Consider the following 19520-nt stretch of genomic DNA (forward strand, 5'->3'; position numbering starts at 1 on the left):
TTCAGACCTCGCCATTCAGATCGTGCCCAGTCGATGGCCCCGCCAGACAGCCAGCCACAACTGGTTGTCTGTAATCTGGGATTTTACGCCAATGCAGAGGTGAATGGAAAACATTTATCCCTATTTGTGGACACTGGCTCCTCGGTTTCCATTCTGTCTAAAGACTTGCTCACTCGATACTTTGTCGAGCCTCAGCTGTCCGATTCCAGACTAGTAGCTCCCCCCAAAATACTGAGACTATTCAGGCACTATTGTTTTACTTCTCAGGTGTTTTCAAGCTCTGATAACATTCAGAAACTGCGATTTTTTGTTTTGGTGTTCAACTAAATAATTTTTGTTTTGGTGTCCCGCACTGACAGCGGTAGTTGCCTGTTGGCATCCCGCAGGAAATGCGGGATGAAGAAGGAAAATGTTTCTTTTCGTGGGAAATTTAACCCGTGTAATGATCGCACCCCTGAATTTGGGTCAATTTTTGCGACAAAGAAGTGTGATCATTATGCGAGTAAATAGGGTACATAGATGCCATCGTGATGAGTGTGCGGTTGAGGCGTTCTGCAAGTCCATTAGTCTGCGGGTGGTAGGCAGTGGTTGTCTTGTGACGTGTGGAACAAGAGCGAAGAATATTGTCGACAACGTGTGAAAGAAAATACGAATCACGACAAGTGAGCAGCTGCCGTGGAGTGCCGTGGAGTGCCGTGGTGGTAGATGACATCGTGAAGCAGGAAGTCGGCAATGTCTGTGGCGCAACTGGTCGGCAGTGCCCGTGTGATGGAGTATCATGTCGCGTAGTCAGTAGCTACGGCGATCCACTTGTTCCCCAAAAGAGAAGTTGAAAATGGTGCAAGGAGATAGAGGCCGATGCGGTAGAATGGACTAGTTGGAATGTCTATAGGCTAAAGTGGGCAGGCTGGCTGCAAGGATGAACGCTTGCGACGATGGCAGAACTCGCAACCAAACACGTACCGGCGCACAGAACGGTAAAGGCCAGGCCAAAAGAATCGACGCCGCACACTGTCTTATGTACAGGATACTCAAAGGTGGCCGGCTGTTAGGGCGTCGTGGAGCTGGTGGAGAAGAGTAGAACAGAGGGTCGTAGGTACTACGAGGAGAAGCTCGAGACCGTCGGAGTTGGTATTGCAACAGTAAAGAATATTATTGCACAACACTCACAGGTGGAGGGATGGATCGGAGGGATTAGAGTGCAGACAATCAATGATGGACTGCAAGTTAGCATCGCTGAGCTGTTGACTGCGTACATCGTTCAAGTCTGAGATGGCGAGGACGCAGGTGTTGGAATCATGGGCAGTGGAATCGGGAGGGCCCACGGGATGACGTGACAGGAAATCGGCATCCTGGAGCGAGACTTATAGGACATCAAAGCTGTATTCTAGAAGCTTTAGCGCCCAGCGACCAAGGCGTCCAGTCTGATCTTTGAGGGACGAGAGCCAGCACAGCGTATGGTAGTCCGTAATGACTGAAAAGGTGCGGCCAAACAAGTACAGTCGAAATTTTTCAACTTCCCGAACGGGCAAGGCATTCGCATTCAGTGATGGAAAACTTGCGCTCTGAAGGGGGGGGGGGGGGCGTAGGCGATGATACGGTCTTGGCCTTGTTGCTGCTGTGGGAGAATTGCGCCGATGCCATGTCTGCTGGTGTCCGTTTGTACCTGTGCAGGCACTTTGGGGTCAAAATGCACCAAGATGGGAGGAGCAGTAAGCAATCTGGTGAGCGTTTGGAATGCATCGGCTTGTTGAGGACCCAATGAAAATGTGCTTTCCTTCTTCAAGAACTGTGTTAGTGGACAGGAAATGTCGGCAAAGTTCTTGACAAAGCATCAGAAATAAGAACACAAGCCAACAAAGCTCCAAACGTCTTTGGCCGAACGCAGCACAAGGAACTCATTCATGACAAAAATTTTGTCGGGATCAGGTTGGACGCCGTGAGAACTTGCATGGTGGCCTAGGATAGTAATTTCACGACGGCTGAAGCTGCACTTCGAAGAGTTCAACTGAAGGCCAGCACGTCAGAAAAGGCCAAGCACTGCCGATAGGGAGTCAGGTGGCTAGCAAATGTTGGTGAAAAAACTATCACATCAGAGCCATGTTGACCTTTTGTAGCCATGAAGCAGAGAGTCCATCATTCTTTTAAACATAGCGGGGGCATTACATAAGCACCCGCTATGTAGGGTGTAACAAATTTGCAGTCCAGGTCATCGACAGAAATATGCGAATATCCTCAGCGGGTGTCGATGGATGAGAAGTAGGTAGACCCGTGAAGACAGGTGAGGGCGTCATCAATCCACGGAGTGGGTAAACATCGTTACGTGCGACTTTGTTCACGTGCCGGTAGTCGATGCAGAAACGCCAGCTGATGCCCAGGGACTAACAAGAAGGTTCAATGACGTTTTTGGTGAGCATCTAGTCGACCTCGTGCTGAATCACTTGCCACTCAGCATGGGACACGCGATAGGGACTTCGTCGGATGGGCCCAGCGTCTCCAGTATGAATACGGTGAGTTATGAAAGATGTCTGGTTCAAAGGGCGGTCATCAAAGTCAAAGATGCTGTGATGGGACATCAACAGGTGCCGGAGATCGGCTGCATGTGCTGGGATGAGGTCAGGCACTATCATTTTGTCAAAATTGACATCGGTTGAACTGGACAAGGAGGTGAGCGTAGCGGAAGACGAAGTATCGTCAGGAGCGAATGCAGAAATCGTATGCTCATTGACAGAAGAGACATTGGCCAGAGCCGTGGCTACCAGGATAATTTGCGTGGACCAGCTAAAGTTGAAGATGGGCAGTGACATACACAGTGTCACTGCCCATCTTGTCACTGCCCTTGCTACCATCAGTGATGGTAACGAGGGTGCGGGGAACGGTAATATTTCTAGCCAATAGAACATCGGATATTGGAGTCAACAAGTAATCACCATCAGACATGGAAGGTAGGGAAGTCAAGTTCACGTACATAACAGCTTGAGGTGGGAGTCTAACATGATCGATGGAGCACAAACGCAGTTGACGTGTGGGCGGAGCATCAGAGTGAAGAGGCAGGTCGAGCTGGAGCAAACTACTTCAACAATCGAACAGGGCAGAATGGGCTGATAGAAAGCCCATGCCGAGGATGAGCTCATGGGAGCACTGCTTGAGCACAGCAAGTAGTGCAGACGTGGAGCGGTCAGCGACACTGATGCGTACTAAGCGCATCCCAAGGACAGGAAGCATTCCACCATAGTCTATATGTGGATGGTTGACAATGTGGATGTTGTGAGGACCTTCTTCAAGCAATGACAAAGCTCTGAACACATCACAAATATGTGTGCACCTGTTTCAATGAAAGCAGCGACGCATACACTGTCCAAAGGTCTATTAGGTCACGTCTAGTCGGCAGTGTGGTCAGAGGATTTTGCATCCCACTGCATGCGACACATATATCAGTAGCGGTGGCACAGTGGATGCAAAAGTGTGGCTGGCTTCACTTTGTACTGCTGATAAGAAAATATCGTCGACACAGCATGAAACCGTATCTTTCGTCGTCGACTCCAAAATTGAACAAAATCAATTGTTTTCTCACTGAAGTTTGCTTTCTCCGACTGCCTGATAATTCGGACAATTTTGCGACCCTTTCTGTGCAAGAAAAATGCACTGGCAACTGTACTTATTTGCATAAATGATTGAACTTCAATTGAATGAAACTTCGACTTAACGAAGGAAACTGCCGATTTTACCAACTTTGTTATATCAAGGTTAAACTGTATATCCAATGTAGAGTTCATCATGAAGGAGCTATTTTTACATGAGTGTTGGTCGGTGAGTTTCAAGCGTCCACAATAGAGAATAATCACTTTATTTAAGTTTGCTGCACGCTTCAACCTTGTTGTAACGAGACAGGATATAGCATAGTAAATGCAAATTCCCTTGAAATCCCCCATAGAGCTCCATGCATTTGAAACCTCGTTTTAATGAAGCAGAATTGTTCTGCCAAAGGATATAATGAACTAGATTCGTCTCCGAAACCAAAAATACCAACCGTTGCAGACTGAGTACATTGCTTTCTACCAGGTTTCATACCCATGCAGCGCTGCAGTGTTAAATTCCCACGTTGCCGACGCCATCGAACAACATTGGTCTTTCTTTACTGTTTCGCGTAGCCACGTGCAAGGCTGCCTCGATCATGCAGAGTTTACCTTATCACACCTCTCTCTGCGGCAGGTAGGTGGAAAAGCTAGGCGCACCCTCAGAGATCATAAAATCGGAGGCCACGCCTAGCTGCGTCATGCCACATATCGATGATGATGCTTGTAAGCGGCATGCTAAAAACTAGTGCCTCTACTTCTCCCTCTCAATGCGGTGTGCAGTGCTGTGCTGATGCAGCTGTGACCTTCAAGATTGCGTGAAACCAGCACAAGCTGGCCAAGCCAGGCTGGTGCCATTCACTTTTCGAGAACGTCTGCGCTTCAGGTATGTGCCGAGCTCTGTCGGCCGTATGCTTTGATGGGTTTGCGAAATCTAGTGAAAGTGAAACTATCTCCAAAGTCATGGAGGTCGCCCGAGAATACCGCCCCAGCTGCATAGTCTGCGCACCATGTTGTGTGCCACGTGCCACTTGAACACGAGGGACTTTGTTCACATTGTGGCGTGCTAGCTTTTCCCTTCAACCCCCGTCGCTGTTTTGCCAGTTTCCCGACAATATGAGAGAGCCAAGTGGAAAACGGAAGCAGAAGACCATCACACTGGAACATGAGAATGCTATTGTAATGGCTGTCGCGTCAGGTGCTAAAAGGTCGGAGAGTCATCAGGTGCTAAAAACACTGGAGAGAGTATTTTGCTGTTGTTTTATTCAACTTTCACTGCATAAGTGGCCACATAGCAGTTCGGCAGACCTGTAGCCTCCTTTGCATGTTTAAAGTTGTGCATACCATTGTGCATATACAGTAAAACCTCGTTATAATGAACTAATGGATATAACAAAGCAATCGTGATTCCCTTATAAATTCCAATAGATGCCCATGCATTGAAAACCTTGTTTTAACGAAGCTAAAATTTCCTTGCAATGGGTATAACGAACCTTTCTTTAGAGCGCAGCTCTTTGGCACACGTTCCTGCTTTTCGCGGCACTGTCGTGCCTTGCCATAACCAGCTCCGTAGCCGGGGCCAACGTGTTGCTCTAACTGCGCGCGCTCCCGATGCCATCTCTCGCGCACGGCATGAGCCTTGCGCTCTTCGCTCCTCCTCCAATGCCACCCATGTGCGGCGGCAATCAGAGCGCCAGCTCGGTGGCGGCTGATCTCGATGATGTGCTGCTGCCCAAGCAGAAACGCATAGCCACTGCCGTTCGCCACAGTGTGTACCCCTTCCTCCCTCCTCTCCTCCGTGGCAGCGACCGTGAGCGGTGTTCTCCAGTTGCCGAAGCGCCGGCTCGGTATCAGCAAATTACGGTGCGCGCTTCCCAAGCCAAAACGCAAAGCCACCTTAAGTTGACTCGCTAGCAACGTCAGTGGTGTCAGTCAGTCGATGCCATCTCTTCACCGCGCAGTGTTCCTATGCTCCTACACACTGCCTCCCGCAACCTCCCGATAAGCGAGGCCACTGCGCCAAGCTATGCTCAGTTAGCGGCGGCTGGTGCGAAATGTTCCACACCAGACGGATTGTCCGAGGCTCACAGATGGTTTATATTATAATATAATCCGTCTGCCTATATAATTAGTCTATTCTCAGCCAGTTCTTTCTGAGCCATGAGCAAGGCAACCACCGGTGGAAGCCCTTCATCTGCCGCTGCTGCTAAACGAGCTGCCCAAGCAGAGGCCCAGCGCCGTCCCTGCCAGAATCCAGAGGTGCGCTACGCCGAACCAGGCATTGGTGCAGCAAGTCTAGCATATGTCCATCTATTTCTCCGACCACAAAGCTACCTTCATGACAATCAAGAACTGGGAGTGGAGTGTTTCTTGAAGAAGTGAAGAATAAAAAGCTGTCACTGTACATACATGTCTTGCTCGAATTATTTGCCTCAGTATATAGAAAACCCGAAACAACTGAAGAGCCGCACTCAAATTTTGCATTAGGAAGCAACGTAATCGTCGGCAATTTTTTCATTCCACAATGAGCATTTACTGATAATTTTGGTGCCCATCAGGTCAATGTCTTACAGCGTGCGACGTTCGCGTCTCCCGTGCACGTCTCCCGTGCACGTCTCCCGGCCTCCCCTTTCCCGTGGAAATGGTGGATTCCTCCCGCTCTTCCGCTGCATGCGTGGGGCGGCGCCGACTTCGGTTTTGTTGTTGCTTGTCATTGCCTCCGTGCGCATCAACGATATCAGTGTTTCTATTGGTTCGTTTGTGCGAATTCCCACCACCAGAAAGGAAATGGATGACGGCAAACGGAAGCGCTAAACGATATCAATCGAGCATAAGGTGGCTATGCTGAAAGCTGTCGAGTCCGGCAAGAAGAAGAAAAAACTGGCCGAAGATTTCAGCCTAGCGTTAAGCATGCTGTCGACGATTTTGACCAGCAAAGAAGCTGTCACCAGTGTTGTCACACGTGGAGTAAAAGGCGACAGAAAGAAGCTGCGAGCCCCTGCTTTCGAAGTTGTAGAGAAGGCAGTCTTCAAGTGGTTTTTGGACGCAAGAGCAAGTGGCACTCCTGTGAGTGGGGCACTGTTGCAGCGCAAAGCGAGGGACTTCTCATGCATAATGGGGCATGACGATTTTGTGGCGAGTGTCGGCTGGCTGCAGTGTTGCATAAGGTTGCTCAGAGCGTGAGGTCAGTTGTTCTATGCTCACTGTGAGTTGGTTTGTGATGAGTTCATGTGCGTGTTCATGGTCGCGTTCTTGTTTCTCTACGTTGTCGAGTCTGCGCGAGTGCCACGACATCGTCGGCAGGGCTGTCAGCGGGGAAGTGCAGTCTGTCGACCGTGATGCTGCAGTGGCGTGGGCGGAGACATACGTTGGACAGCTGCTAGAAAAATACAGTGCCAAGAATTTGTTCTAATGTGGATAAGACAGCCCTGTTCTACCAGATGCTGCTGCAAAAAACCTTGGCCCTCAATGGTGAATGGTGCCAGGGTGGTAAGCAGAGCAAGGTCCGCGTAACAGTGTTGCTTTGTGACAACATGGATGGGTCAGAAAAGGTGCTGGCCCTCGTGGTCGGCAAAAGTGCGTCACCACGATTCTTCAAAGGCAAATGAAAGCTCCAAGTGAGGAAAATGTTCGCACAATGGCTGCAGGAGTGGGACGAGCAGGTGGGCAAGCTGAACTGGAAGACACGCCTCGTACTGGACAATTGCGCGACCCACCACACGGCCGCTGTGCTCAAAAACAAGCTATGCTTCTTGCCGCCAAACTACACTGCAGTTGTGCAACCCCTCGACCAAGGAGTTATCATGAACTTTTAAGTCGGGCTACCGCAAGCGTGTGATCGACCGGATTTTGCTCAATAAGAGCATGAAGTGCGAGTCTACGATCGACTTGTACATGGCGGTCGAGACAGGCTGCTTGGATGGCTGTACTGTCAAGCACAATCACCAATTGCTTCCGGCATGCCTCATTTGGCGTCAGCAGTGGCGGTTACAGCAAAGATCTTGGTGCTGCCACCATTGAAGGAGCCGCGGACAACCAAGCCCTAGAGTCGCGGGACACTCTCCTTGATGACGGCGTTGTGCCCGACTGTGACACCTTCTGTGCGTACGTCAGTGCCGATGCAGATGCGGTGACAACGGAAGAGCTAACGGAGGTGGAAATTGGGTGCGCGGTGACAGGGGTGCCTAATGACGACAGTGCCGAATGTGTCGACGACAGCCCGGAACCTAATATTGGCAAACCCTACGTACCGACGACCGCACAAGCGCTCGATGTGGCAGACCTACCGCGCTGAATCTTTTGGCGCTCACGATGACAGCGAGGACGGACTCGAAATGGTGGCTGCAGCTGCGAAAGCCATCATTCGCCTGAAGCAGCAAAAATCTATTAAGGACTTTTTTTCTGCGAAGTGAGCCGCCAGCTGGTGTGCTGTTGATCGATCAGTGATGAGTCGTTTGGCGTGAACAAAGTAGCAATTCCTTGCCGTCTTTTTTCCCTTGTTTTTTTACATGCAACGGCCGTTTTCTTTTTCGCGTGGGCAGGCTGCTGTAAGATTTGGTGGCGAATACATCCTCTCTTGCTTGCTAATTGTGGATAGAAATGGATAGTGGCTACGACTAACTAATGTTTACAACGAAGTAATTACGACCCCCCCTTCAACTTTGCTATAACAAGGTTTTACTGTACTGCAGTATAGGGCAATAGTCAGTATAACAAAGTAATGGATATAACGATGTCGTTTTGACTTTCCCCTTCAACTTTGTTATAACGAAGTTCAAGTGTATTCACTGGTTCAACTGTATTATCACACCACTTGCCTCAGCCTATTATACAGTCAAACCCTGACATAACAAACCTCAATTTAACAAGATCTGCAATATAATGAATTATATTCATTTTTTGATCATAGTTCTATAGAAAATTACGGTATTATTCTTTGTTTTGCAACTTGACAAAGCAATTTTGTGACACTGTTTCCATTTAACCAAGTTTCAAGCATGTAAAGTCAACGATACTTTTTAGGGCATGCCTGATAATTCGGATGCTTTTGTGGCACTGCCACAAATTTCATTGAGCCAATGTACAAGCACATCTGAAGTTTTGGATGCTGAAATCCTTTGCCATGTAATTTTTAAAACTAGTGTCTTCCGTGACCACAGGTTTGAAATGGCATTAATTGAAGCCGCCACAGCCATGATTTTGATTATCATACAGCCTCGAACCAGCGTACTTGTGCGCTAATCCGCTGGCAGTTGTACAAGTTGCTTTTTGCAGCTGTTAGGCCTAGCTGCTTCGACTTTCGTTATCAAGCTTTGTGCTGTTCGGTGCAGTGTTTTTCATTTAAAGGGCGCCTCACCAGGTATGGCCATATTGAGCTGAAAAGTGCTAAGCATACATTGCATGATAACGATTGTGTCTGCAAAGCATTACACTGATACGCACCGCGGAGAGATCTGAAATTTCAAACTGAATGTCGTTTTCCCTTCTACTCATGGCCGCCGCGCTCCAAGCCGGAGGATGGTGTACACGTGTTCGCGCTGCGATGTTGCTCGTGGCGAGGCGTGACTTCGATAATTATTTCTTTCTTTTCTTTCTTTCTTTATTCAATACTGCAAACCTTGTACAGGTCCAAGCAGGGTGGGTCAAATGACAACAAAACAATAAACAATAATAACAAAGCTAAAAAAAAAACATCAAAGTGTGGCGAAAGGCAATAAGGAATCATTCCAGTCGGTTATCGTGCGAGGGAAAAATGAAAACTTGAATAAATCTGTTCGCGCAAAATATGGTGTCAGGGAATTAGGATGATGGTGGCGTGTATGCCTTGACGTTGAAAGCGACAGGTATGGAGAAGGGTTAATAGCTTGATCTTGATTCCAAAGCAAGAAAAGAAATTGCAAACGTAAATTTTTTCTTCGTTGTTCAAGACATTGTATACCGTTAATGTGCATTAATTCAGAGGGTGAGTCATACGGGGAAAATTTAGAGTAAATAAACCTTACAGCTTTTCTCTGTACCTTTTCTAGGCGGGTGATATTGTGTTTATTAAATGGGTCCCAGACAACGCATGCATATTCAAGTTTAGGTCTAATTAGTGAATTGTAAGCAAGTAATTTTACGCTAGGGGGAGAACTTCTTAGCTTATGTCTTAAAAAGTACAGTTTACGGAATGCGGAAGAACAGATGTTATCTATATGTAAATTCCATGATAAAGTATTAGTTAGTGTGACACCCAAATACTTATATTTAGTCTCTTCCAGCAAAGGTGACGAACCAAGCCTGTAGTTAAAAGAAAGCGGAGCTTTTTTGCGAGAGAAGCGAAGAAAGACGGTCTTATCTGTGTTAAGTTTCATGTCCCACGTTTCACACCATTCAAAAATCTTAGCAAGAGAGGAGTTAAGATGGATTTGGTCGTTAATTGAAGTTATTTCTTGAAAAAGCACACAATCATCCGCAAACAACCTGATTTGGACATTCGGATCAAGTTCAGCAGCAATGTCATTAATATATAATAAGAACAATAATGGCCCCAGCACACTTCCTTGGGGTACGCCAGAGCCGACCGGAAGGCAACCTGATTGCTGCTCATTAACTGTTACAAATTGGTAGCGATTGGTTAAATAGTTTGATATCCATATGATTAAAATTTCTGGGAGTCCAATGCGTCTGAGTTTTAAAATTAGTTTGTCATGGGGAACTCTATCGAAAGCTTTACTGAAGTCAAGAAATATTGCATCAATCTGCCCGTTCCTATCGAGACATGAAGCGAGTGAATGTATTACTGTAACTAATTGTGTAATTGTTGAGTATCCTTTTCTAAACCCGTGCTGGAAATTAGAGAGGACTGCGTGTGCATCTAAAAATTCATTAATCTGGTTGGCAATAATATGTTCGATTAGTTTACAACATGATGATGTAAGTGATATTGGACGATAATTTTGTAATAATGTGCGGTCACCTTTCTTGTGTATTGGCACAACCCTGGCTATCTTCCAGTCCCTCGGTAATTTCCCATGAAGTAATGAAATACGAAATAAAATAACTAGAAACTTTGCAATAGATTCCGCATATCTCTTCAGAAACACGTTAGGAAGGTTGTCGGGACCACATGATGATTTAGTTTTTAAATTTAGTAACATAGAAACTACGCCAGGGTATGAAATAAAATTTACATCACAGGGGTGAAACACTGCGTCATTGGATGGACAAGCACCGGATTTAGAAAACACACTGTGAAAGTAATCATTGAATTGGTGAGCAATATCCCCGTGATCGGTAACCACAGAACCATCAACCAAAATTTGCGACACTGGTTTCTTTTTTTCACTTATATAATTCCAAAACTTTTTTGGTTCCTCTACAATGAAAGTTGGCAGCACTGTATTAAAATAATGTTCCTTCGAAGAGTGTACTGCACGTGCAAGACCTTCTTTTAAATCCTTTAAGTGACCTAAATGCGAGCGCTGTTTCTTTAACCTTTTTATTTTTCGCTTTAAGTGGATTATTTCAAGCGTCATCCACGGCGTTTGTCTACGAACAAATTTACGTTTGCTCGGCACAAATTTATCTATACAGAAGTGGCACATATCTTTAAAACGGCGCCAAAGTGTGTTCAAATCAGTATCATTAAAATCGATAAGGCATGTTTCCAAATGTTCTATAGTGGATGCATCATCTGCACGTGAGTAATCTCTGAAGGAACAACGTTTCACAGTGTTATTAGGTAGAGTACAAGCGACAATGAGTAAGTGAACACTGACAAGCAGGTGGTCAGAGATGCCTTCCACAATTTCAACAGTGTAATCAGGTAATCCTCTTGGCAAAAATACCAAATCCAGTACAGATTTGCTAGTTCCTTGTACACGTGTCGGTTCCTGAACTATTTGAATGAGGTCATGTGTTAACATTATGTTAAGCACACTGTTTAAATTTTTGCTGTTTTGAGGAAGGGATTCAAAACGATCCCAATTAACGCCTGCCAGGTTTAGGTCACCAATAAGTACCAATTTGTTTCTCTGGAACCGAGACATGTGCTCTTCAAGTTTCAACAGATAATCAGCTGATGCATCAGGAGGTCTGTAAATGGCAAACAGAATCAAGGTATGGCCCCAGCATGAGATCTTTATGCACAAACATTCAAGGTCGGGAATTTCCTCCAAGAGACATCTGCTATTTGTGTAACATGTTGCTTGAATAAACAAATTGAAGCTTAGAGAACTAATAAAACGCACAAACCAAATGTCTGCACATTTTTGTTTTACTTCACACTGCAGCAAGAGAGATGTACAGTGCTCACGGAATGAAATAGGACACCGAGCATTTAGTAGAACCCTACATATGTGCAATGTACGCGAGAGCACCATGTCACGTCACTAGGAATTTGGTCACCAAAGGTGACGAGGACTCCGGTGTAAGTGTACGCGCCAGAATTACGTTGATGTGACATGAACTGTAGCCGGTTTAAACGAAAGTATGCGCATTACTTAGCCCTAAATTGACGCGTTTCATTCCGTCAGCACTGTACTTCTGTTTCATCTACTTGTTCACAAGTCGTGAAGTCGCGCGTGCAGACACCAAAACTATGTCATTTTTTATGGTGTTCCAGCGTGGGATCATGCTCTGTGATCCACTTGTGTCTGCCTCAGTATTCGTGTAGCACTGATTCATACCACTCAGGCGCCCTCATGCGCAGCATGCAAATATGTGCGCTGCACAAAACGAGGCAATAACAACAGCTGGCACACCACGCTGTCAGCGGACGTGCGCCGCATCACAAAAAGGTGTGGAGGAAAAATAAATAAAGGCGGGGCCCGTAACGTATGCGTCCTGCGATCCTCGAGGTACGGTATGGGAGAATGCAAGGAAGGAATTTCGCTTGCGGAGGCTAGACGGGGCAAGTGGAGAGAGTGTCTTGCTAAGCAGTGGAGCTTGCCTCCTGAAATCGGCTATTAATGAGCCGATTTGAAAAACTTTTTCCACCGGAACACTCCCTAGAGGACACGTAACAACTTCCAGTGTATAACCGAAGTTTACTGTGTGGCCTGGTGAGGGGCTCTTTAAGGGCAAGACATATAAATAACTCTAAAGAAATCCTTATTTTCCATACAAATGTGCAAAACACATCAAGAATAAGCACAACAAATAAAAAGAAGGATTTTGGGGAAAAATTTTCAGCAATAAGGGGAAAACCCCCAGGCAGAAAACTGGAAGGGGGCTTCACCCCAAGCCACCTTGGCTTCATTCGGAATTTGTGTATGCAGCTCTCATCATATGGGAACCATAGGTATAAATTTAGTTTGCTTTATATCACATGTGTGACATCACTGCAGCTGGATATCTTGCATCGCACTGTCTCCTCTGACCTTGCTTTCAAGATAGTGAGCCACGTGCGAAACTTCTTTTTCCTCGTCCAGTGTTCCTGTTGTAAACCAACAAATGACGCTTGCTGCCCATGAGTCAGTGTTGGCCGAAGACATTTAGCCAGAATACATTGAGCCAGAGACCAGAAACTTGGCAAGAAAAACAAATTTTCTGGTATGTTGTCTGTAGGCAACACTCGTCAATAAAGGGTTCATTATACAACTGCACACCCGCAGTCTCCCATCACAGTATGAGCACTGATATGCCTAATAATTCTACTGGCGGGCCTTTAAAGCTATTTCGGACATAGCTGTAGCAATTTGAGGCCTTGAGGGTAGTTATTGAGGGCATTCATTGAGAGATTGCATTCGTGTTAAAAAAAAATGTTTTTGCAGTCCTTATGGAGTCCGGAAAATCGAACGTTGACAGTACTTGGAGCCTCTTTCGAAAGTAACTCTAGGAAAAAAGTTAAAAATGTTGGCAAAGACAGATGTCATTTGCATATCCTTCTGCATAAAAAGTTTCACTGGTAAAGGAGACTTTCAAGGCCCTGTCAAAGCTATTTAAACAGTGCATAGTGGCATCACATGTAGCAATTTTTTACTATAACAATGTTTTCAAAACACTATGGCTAAACTTAGAGATACCGTAGCGGGTAAAATTGGCACTTTACTTCGTTATACTGAAAGCGCACCTTTTATGCAAGTAAGCACAGTTGCCTACATATATATATTTCTTGCATAGAAGGGGCTGTAAAACTTTTTGCATCATCGCGCAACTGGAAAAATAAATGAATTTCATGATGAAAAAGGCATTTTCATTAATTTGTGAGTCTGTGACCCAAGGTATGCTTTCATGCGATGTCGATGATGCCTTTACATCGACGGCTCGAAACGAAGCCTTAGAAGCTTTCACATCCACTCCGCCGCGGTGGCCGATTGAGTAGGATGACTTTACACCTGCTGTAGATTAACTTCAAAGATAAAGTGTGGCCTCGTGAAAACGAAAAATTGAGCTGCCGCATCCACTTTTGGCAGAATTTCAACACATCGCCAGCCTCGCACGCCTTTCTCCCTTCCGCTGTTAAAACCCAAGTCCAAAAGAGCCGACAAAGAAGGAGTGAATGGGATACAGGAGAAAGCGCGAGAGAGTGCTGCTACGACCAAGTCGTGCTTGTGCGGGGTCAGGAAATTCAAGGGTTTTCAAAGGACAAAAAGAACTCAAGGGCATTCAAGGTCCTCGAAAACGTACTTTTCAATTTCAAGGGTTTTCAAGGATTTCAAGGACCTGTGCATATCTTGTGTTGAGAGCTGCATTAAAGAATGCAATTATCTTGCTAATGAAGACATGGCAGAGAATGATCTTTTGCGGTCCTTCAGCTGTTTACAGTGGGCTTTTGCCGTGGCGTATCCAGGGGTTGCTAGCAGCAAAGCGCTACCTTTCCTGGCGGTCACTATAGCGAAGCAAGGACAGCTCCTCCTTCAACCTTGTCATAGCGAGATTTTACTGTAATACTCACTCATGCCAAGGCGTCTTTCAGGGTGTGGTGAAATAAACTACGTTCTAGTTAATATTGATACAAGGCAGAAACATTTAAACAACGCGCGCAGGTTCGTGCGCCCCCTCAAGACGACAACGGAGTATTGAAGGAAAAGGACGAAGTAATGGCTCGTGTTTTCGCCGCACGCACTCGCATCGCAGGTGGCCGTTGTCGGCGTCTACAAGAAGAAGACGAGGTGAAGCGACGCTCGAGAGAGAAGAAGAAGGCCTTCCTGATCTCCCGTTTAGAACGCGGCAGTGTTTTTTATTTACCCCAGGGCACAAGTTCGCCCACAATAAATAGTTGTATCTGGGTTTCCTTAACTGTCCGTTACAATTCTGGTGGAGGTGCTGGGTAATGATTTCCAGCCCAATTCGAGTTGGAGAAAGCAGCCCGGAACCACGCCATCTCAGACCCAACGAGCTTACGCCCGTCCACCAGCACACGAGCCGTCGCCTACGTGGTGAGCCGCCCGAGTTTCCTCTTTTGCCGGAGCAGACTATAACAGCAGCAGCAGACAATACAGAAATGACATCTCAGACAGCCTCAACCCGCATCGTGGTTGATCAGCCGCGAACGCCCGAGCCTTTTCACGGCGACACCTTCGAAGACGCCGAGGACTGGTTGGAAGGCTTCGAGCGCGTCGCTGACTACAACGGATGGGACGAAAACCGGAAGCTCCGCAACGTTTACTTCGCGTTGCAAGACTGTGCGCGAACGTGGTTCGAAAACCACGAAGCTGTCCTCCGGTCGTGGGATGACTTCCGACGGGAGCTGTTGGCCACGTATCCGAGCACAGACCGCCGGGAAAGAGCTGAAGCCGCTTTGCAAGCAAGAAGCCAGCGAAACAACGAAAGCGTGGCAATGTATCTCGAAGATATGTCCCGCTTATTCCGCCGAGCCGACCCGAGCATGAGCGAGGACAAGAAGCTTCGGCACCTGATGCGCGGCGTGAAGCAGGAGCTTTTTGCTGGTTTGGTTCGCAGCCCTCCACGCACCGTCGCCGAATTCCGCTCCGAGGCGACAACTATGGAAAGGACTCTTCAACAGCGTGCGAGACTCTACAACCGCGATATGAACATCGCCTCTGTGGATGCGATGCCGGCAATGTTCGGGAACAGCGTCGAGGTCTTACGAGAACTCATAAGGTCTGTGGTTCGAGAAGAGCTCCAGAGGCAACAGCGGAACAACGGCCCCACAGAGGTCTCTTCGTTAGCAGAAGTGGTTCGCGAAGAAGTGAGACAAGCCGTCCGCGAACAGCACCCACCAGCACAGCCGCAAGCGTCGTCACCGGTACGGCCGACGGTATCGTACGCCGAGGTACTCAGAGGATCTCCAGGACGTACCTTTGTCGCGGCAACTGCGCATGTACCTGAACCTCGGTTCTTGCCGTCTCCGCCGGAGACGAGATACCGGAAAGCTGACATATGGCGCACTCCTGATAGAATCCCGCTGTGCTACCACTGCGGCGAAGCTGGTCATCTCTACAGGATGTGCGAATACCGCAGAGCGGGACTTCGGGGGTTTTCCATAAACGCTCCTTGCCCAAGAAACGGTGAACGCCCTTTCGAGATCCAGGAGTATTTGTCAACGCGCCAAAGCCCGCAGACTTCACAGCAACACCAACCTCGGTCAACAGTGCCGCTGAGGTATCGATCACCGAGCCCGCGTCCATCCTCAAGCTCCCCAAGGCGACGCCCCCAAAGCCCACGTCGGGAAAACTAATGCCGGCGACCTGTGGAGGTGAGGCCGCTGTCGACGCACGAACGGAGCCTCCAGCGCTGATTCTGAAATATAACGACGGACGCGAGAGCAGTTGCGAAAAGAGTGACGTAGCTTCCGATTTATGTGTGTTTATAGACGGCTGCGAAATTACTGCTTTAGTAGACACAGGCGCAGACCATTCCGTTATGAGCAAAGTACTTGCCAGAAGACTGAAAAAAGTGCTGACTCCTTGGAGAGGACCGCAAATTCGAACCGCCGGTGGACACCTTATCAACCCGGTGGGCAGGTGCACTTCTAGAATCGGAATACGCGGCTTTACATACGTCGCCAGTTTCATTGTGCTATCAGAATGCTCAAGGGATGTAATTATTGGAATGGACTTTTTGCAGGCGAACGGTGCAGTTATCAACTTGCAGGAATCCTGTGTGTCGTTCTCAACGAAGCACGCCATCGCGACGTTCGAGAGTGAAGAACGATTCGATGCGCTTCAGATTATAGACGACGACGTCACGATACCCCCAAGATCCAGCATAGCTGTCGCCGTAAGAAGCACCGTATTCAGCGACTATGAAGGAATAGCCGACAGTAACACTGGGCTCTTACTCGAAAAAGGGATCTGTATGGCAAGGGGCCTTGTTCGGCTGCGTGACGGGTGTTCAAATGTCTTCCTGACTAATTTTGGAAATGAAGTTCAGCATGTTGCGAAGGGAACCGTCATTGCCCGCCTTAACGATTATGAACAAATTACGGATTTGAGCTCTTCCGATGGTGCACTACTGGAGTCTGACAACGTAGACTCCATACTCGCATCCGTCCACATCGAAGCAGCACTATCACCGAGCCAGAAGCAGCAAATAGAGAACCTTGTACGAGAATTCGCCTCATGTTTCTCAACGACATCGAAAGTCCAGAGAACATCCATCGCCAGACACCGCATCATTGTCGACGAAGCTGTGAGGCCCATTTGCCAGCATCCCTACCGAGTGTCACCGAAGGAGAGAGAGGTCATCAGCAAACAAGTCGAAGAAATGCTTCGAGACGACGTAATTCAACCATCGACCAGCCCATGGGCTTCGCCTGTAGTGCTGGTAAAGAAAAAGGATCAGACCTTGCGCTTCTGCGTTGATTATCGGAAGCTAAACGTCGTCACAAAGCGGGATGTCTATCCACTTCCGAGGATCGATGACACCCTCGATAGACTACGGGATGCGAAATTCTTTTCCTCTCTCGACCTCAAAAGCGGATACTGGCAAATAGAAGTGGACGAACGGGATCGTGAGAAGACAGCATTCGTGACACCAGACGGACTATACGAATTCAAGGTACTTCCGTTCGGCCTCTGTTCCGCACCTGCCACCTTTCAGCGGATGATGGACACTGTGCTCTCCGGGTTAAAGTGGCAGTCCTGTCTGGTTTATCTCGACGATGTCGTGATTTTTTCTACCACCTTTGCTCAGCATGTGGAACGACTAAGGACTGTGCTCAAAGCTATTAGTTCAGCAGGGCTGACGATAAAGCCACAAAAATGTCACTTCGGCTTCCATGAGCTCCTTTTCCTCGGCCATGTGATTAGCTCCGAAGGCATCCGTCCTGACCCTGAGAAGACCGCAGCAGTAGAAAAGTTTCCTAGACCAACCAACAAAAAGGCCATTAGGCGATTCCTAGGACTTTGTGCCTATTACAGACGTTTCGTCAAAAACTTTTCGAAGATTGCCGAGCCGTTAACGCGATTAACGAAAGAAGATATGCCTTTCGTATGGCACAGTGAACAAGAAGATGCGTTCAATGAGCTGCGACGGCGACTTCAAAACCACCCGGTCCTTGCGCACTTTGATGAGGAAGCGGAAACAGACATCCACACAGATGCCAGCAATTTAGGACTTGGTGCCGTCCTCGTTCAATGGCAAAACGGAGAGGAAAGAGTGATTGCATACGCTAGCCGCACTCTGTCGAGGGCTGAAACCAACTATTCAGCCACCGAAAAAGAATGCCTCGCAGTAATATGGGCCATAGGAAAATTCCGACCATACTTATACGGTAGACCGTTCCGAGCAATCAGTGACCATCACTCATTGTGCTGGCTTGCAAACCTGAAAGATCCGTCTGGACGACTTGCTAGATGGAGTCTGAGGCTGCAGGAATACGACATAACGGTCGTGTACAAGTCAGGTCGCAAGCACAGTGACGCTGATTGTTTATCACGTGCTCCGGTCGAATCTGCTCCTGTGAAAGATGGAGACGAATTTTCGTTTCTTGGAGCCGTGACCACATCTGAGATGGCCAAACACCAGCAGTCTGACGCTGAGTTGCTTCTACTCATCAGGCACCTCGAGGGACACCACGTCCATGTTCCGCGAGTTTTCTGCCGGGGATTGTCATCGTATGTGATGAGAAATGGCGTCCTGTACAAAAGAAATTTTGAGCACAGCACAGAGAAATTTCTACTCGTTGTTCCTTCAGCTTTGCGATCGGAAATCTTAGAAGCCTGTCACGATGACCCATCAGCAGGACACCTCGGAGTGAGCAGAACCTTCGCCCGAATTCATGCTAAATACTACTGGCCAAAGCTATTGAATTCAGTGCAGCATTATGTACGAACATGTCGGGATTGCCAAAGACGCAAAACGCCTCCATTAAAACCCGCAGGCCTCCTTCAACCAATAGAACCCCCAGGAGCCCCGTTCGAACAAGTAGGAATGGACTTGCTTGGTCCTTTTCCGACATCGTCATCGGGGAAACGATGGATTGTAGTAGCGACTGATTACCTAACGCGATATGCCGAGACATCCTCTCTAATCAGTGCAACGGCCGTTGAAGTGGCTGAATTCTTTGTCACCAAGATAGTATTACGACACGGTGCCCCTGCAATTATTATCACGGACCGAGGAACTTCGTTCACAGCCGATTTGACGCAATCCATCATGAAATTGACTCATACCAGCCACAGGAAAACAACTGCCTATCATCCTCAAACAAATGGGTTAACCGAGCGATTGAACAGGACGCTGACCGATATGTTGTCAATTTACGTAGACTTAGAACACCGTACATGGGACAAGATCCTACCCTATGCTACATTCGCCTACAATACCGCATTGCAAGAAACCACTCAAGTAACGCCATTCCAACTTGTTTTTGGTCGAACAGTTACCACACCCTTGGATGCAATGCTGCCTGTCAGCGACAGTACAGAACAGAACCCTGACATCAGTGACTTTACACAGAGGGCCGAAGAAGCACGTCAGCTGGCGCGACATCGCATTCAACAAAGGCAGCGCATCGACGCGGACCGTTACAACCTGCGACGAAGGGAAGTCGAG

The 19520-nt window shown here is 47.6% G+C and overlaps 1 protein-coding gene across 3 annotated transcripts in view; it reads right to left on the reverse strand.

Moving 5' to 3' along the window:
• Window positions 1-19520, reverse strand: part of Pkn (serine/threonine-protein kinase N) — a 181385-nt gene that overhangs the window by 25202 nt on the left and 136663 nt on the right. The window lies entirely within an intron of this gene.

Source organism: Dermacentor andersoni, chromosome 1, assembly GCF_023375885.2.
Source record: "Dermacentor andersoni chromosome 1, qqDerAnde1_hic_scaffold, whole genome shotgun sequence".
NCBI lineage: Eukaryota > Metazoa > Arthropoda > Arachnida > Ixodida > Ixodidae > Dermacentor > Dermacentor andersoni.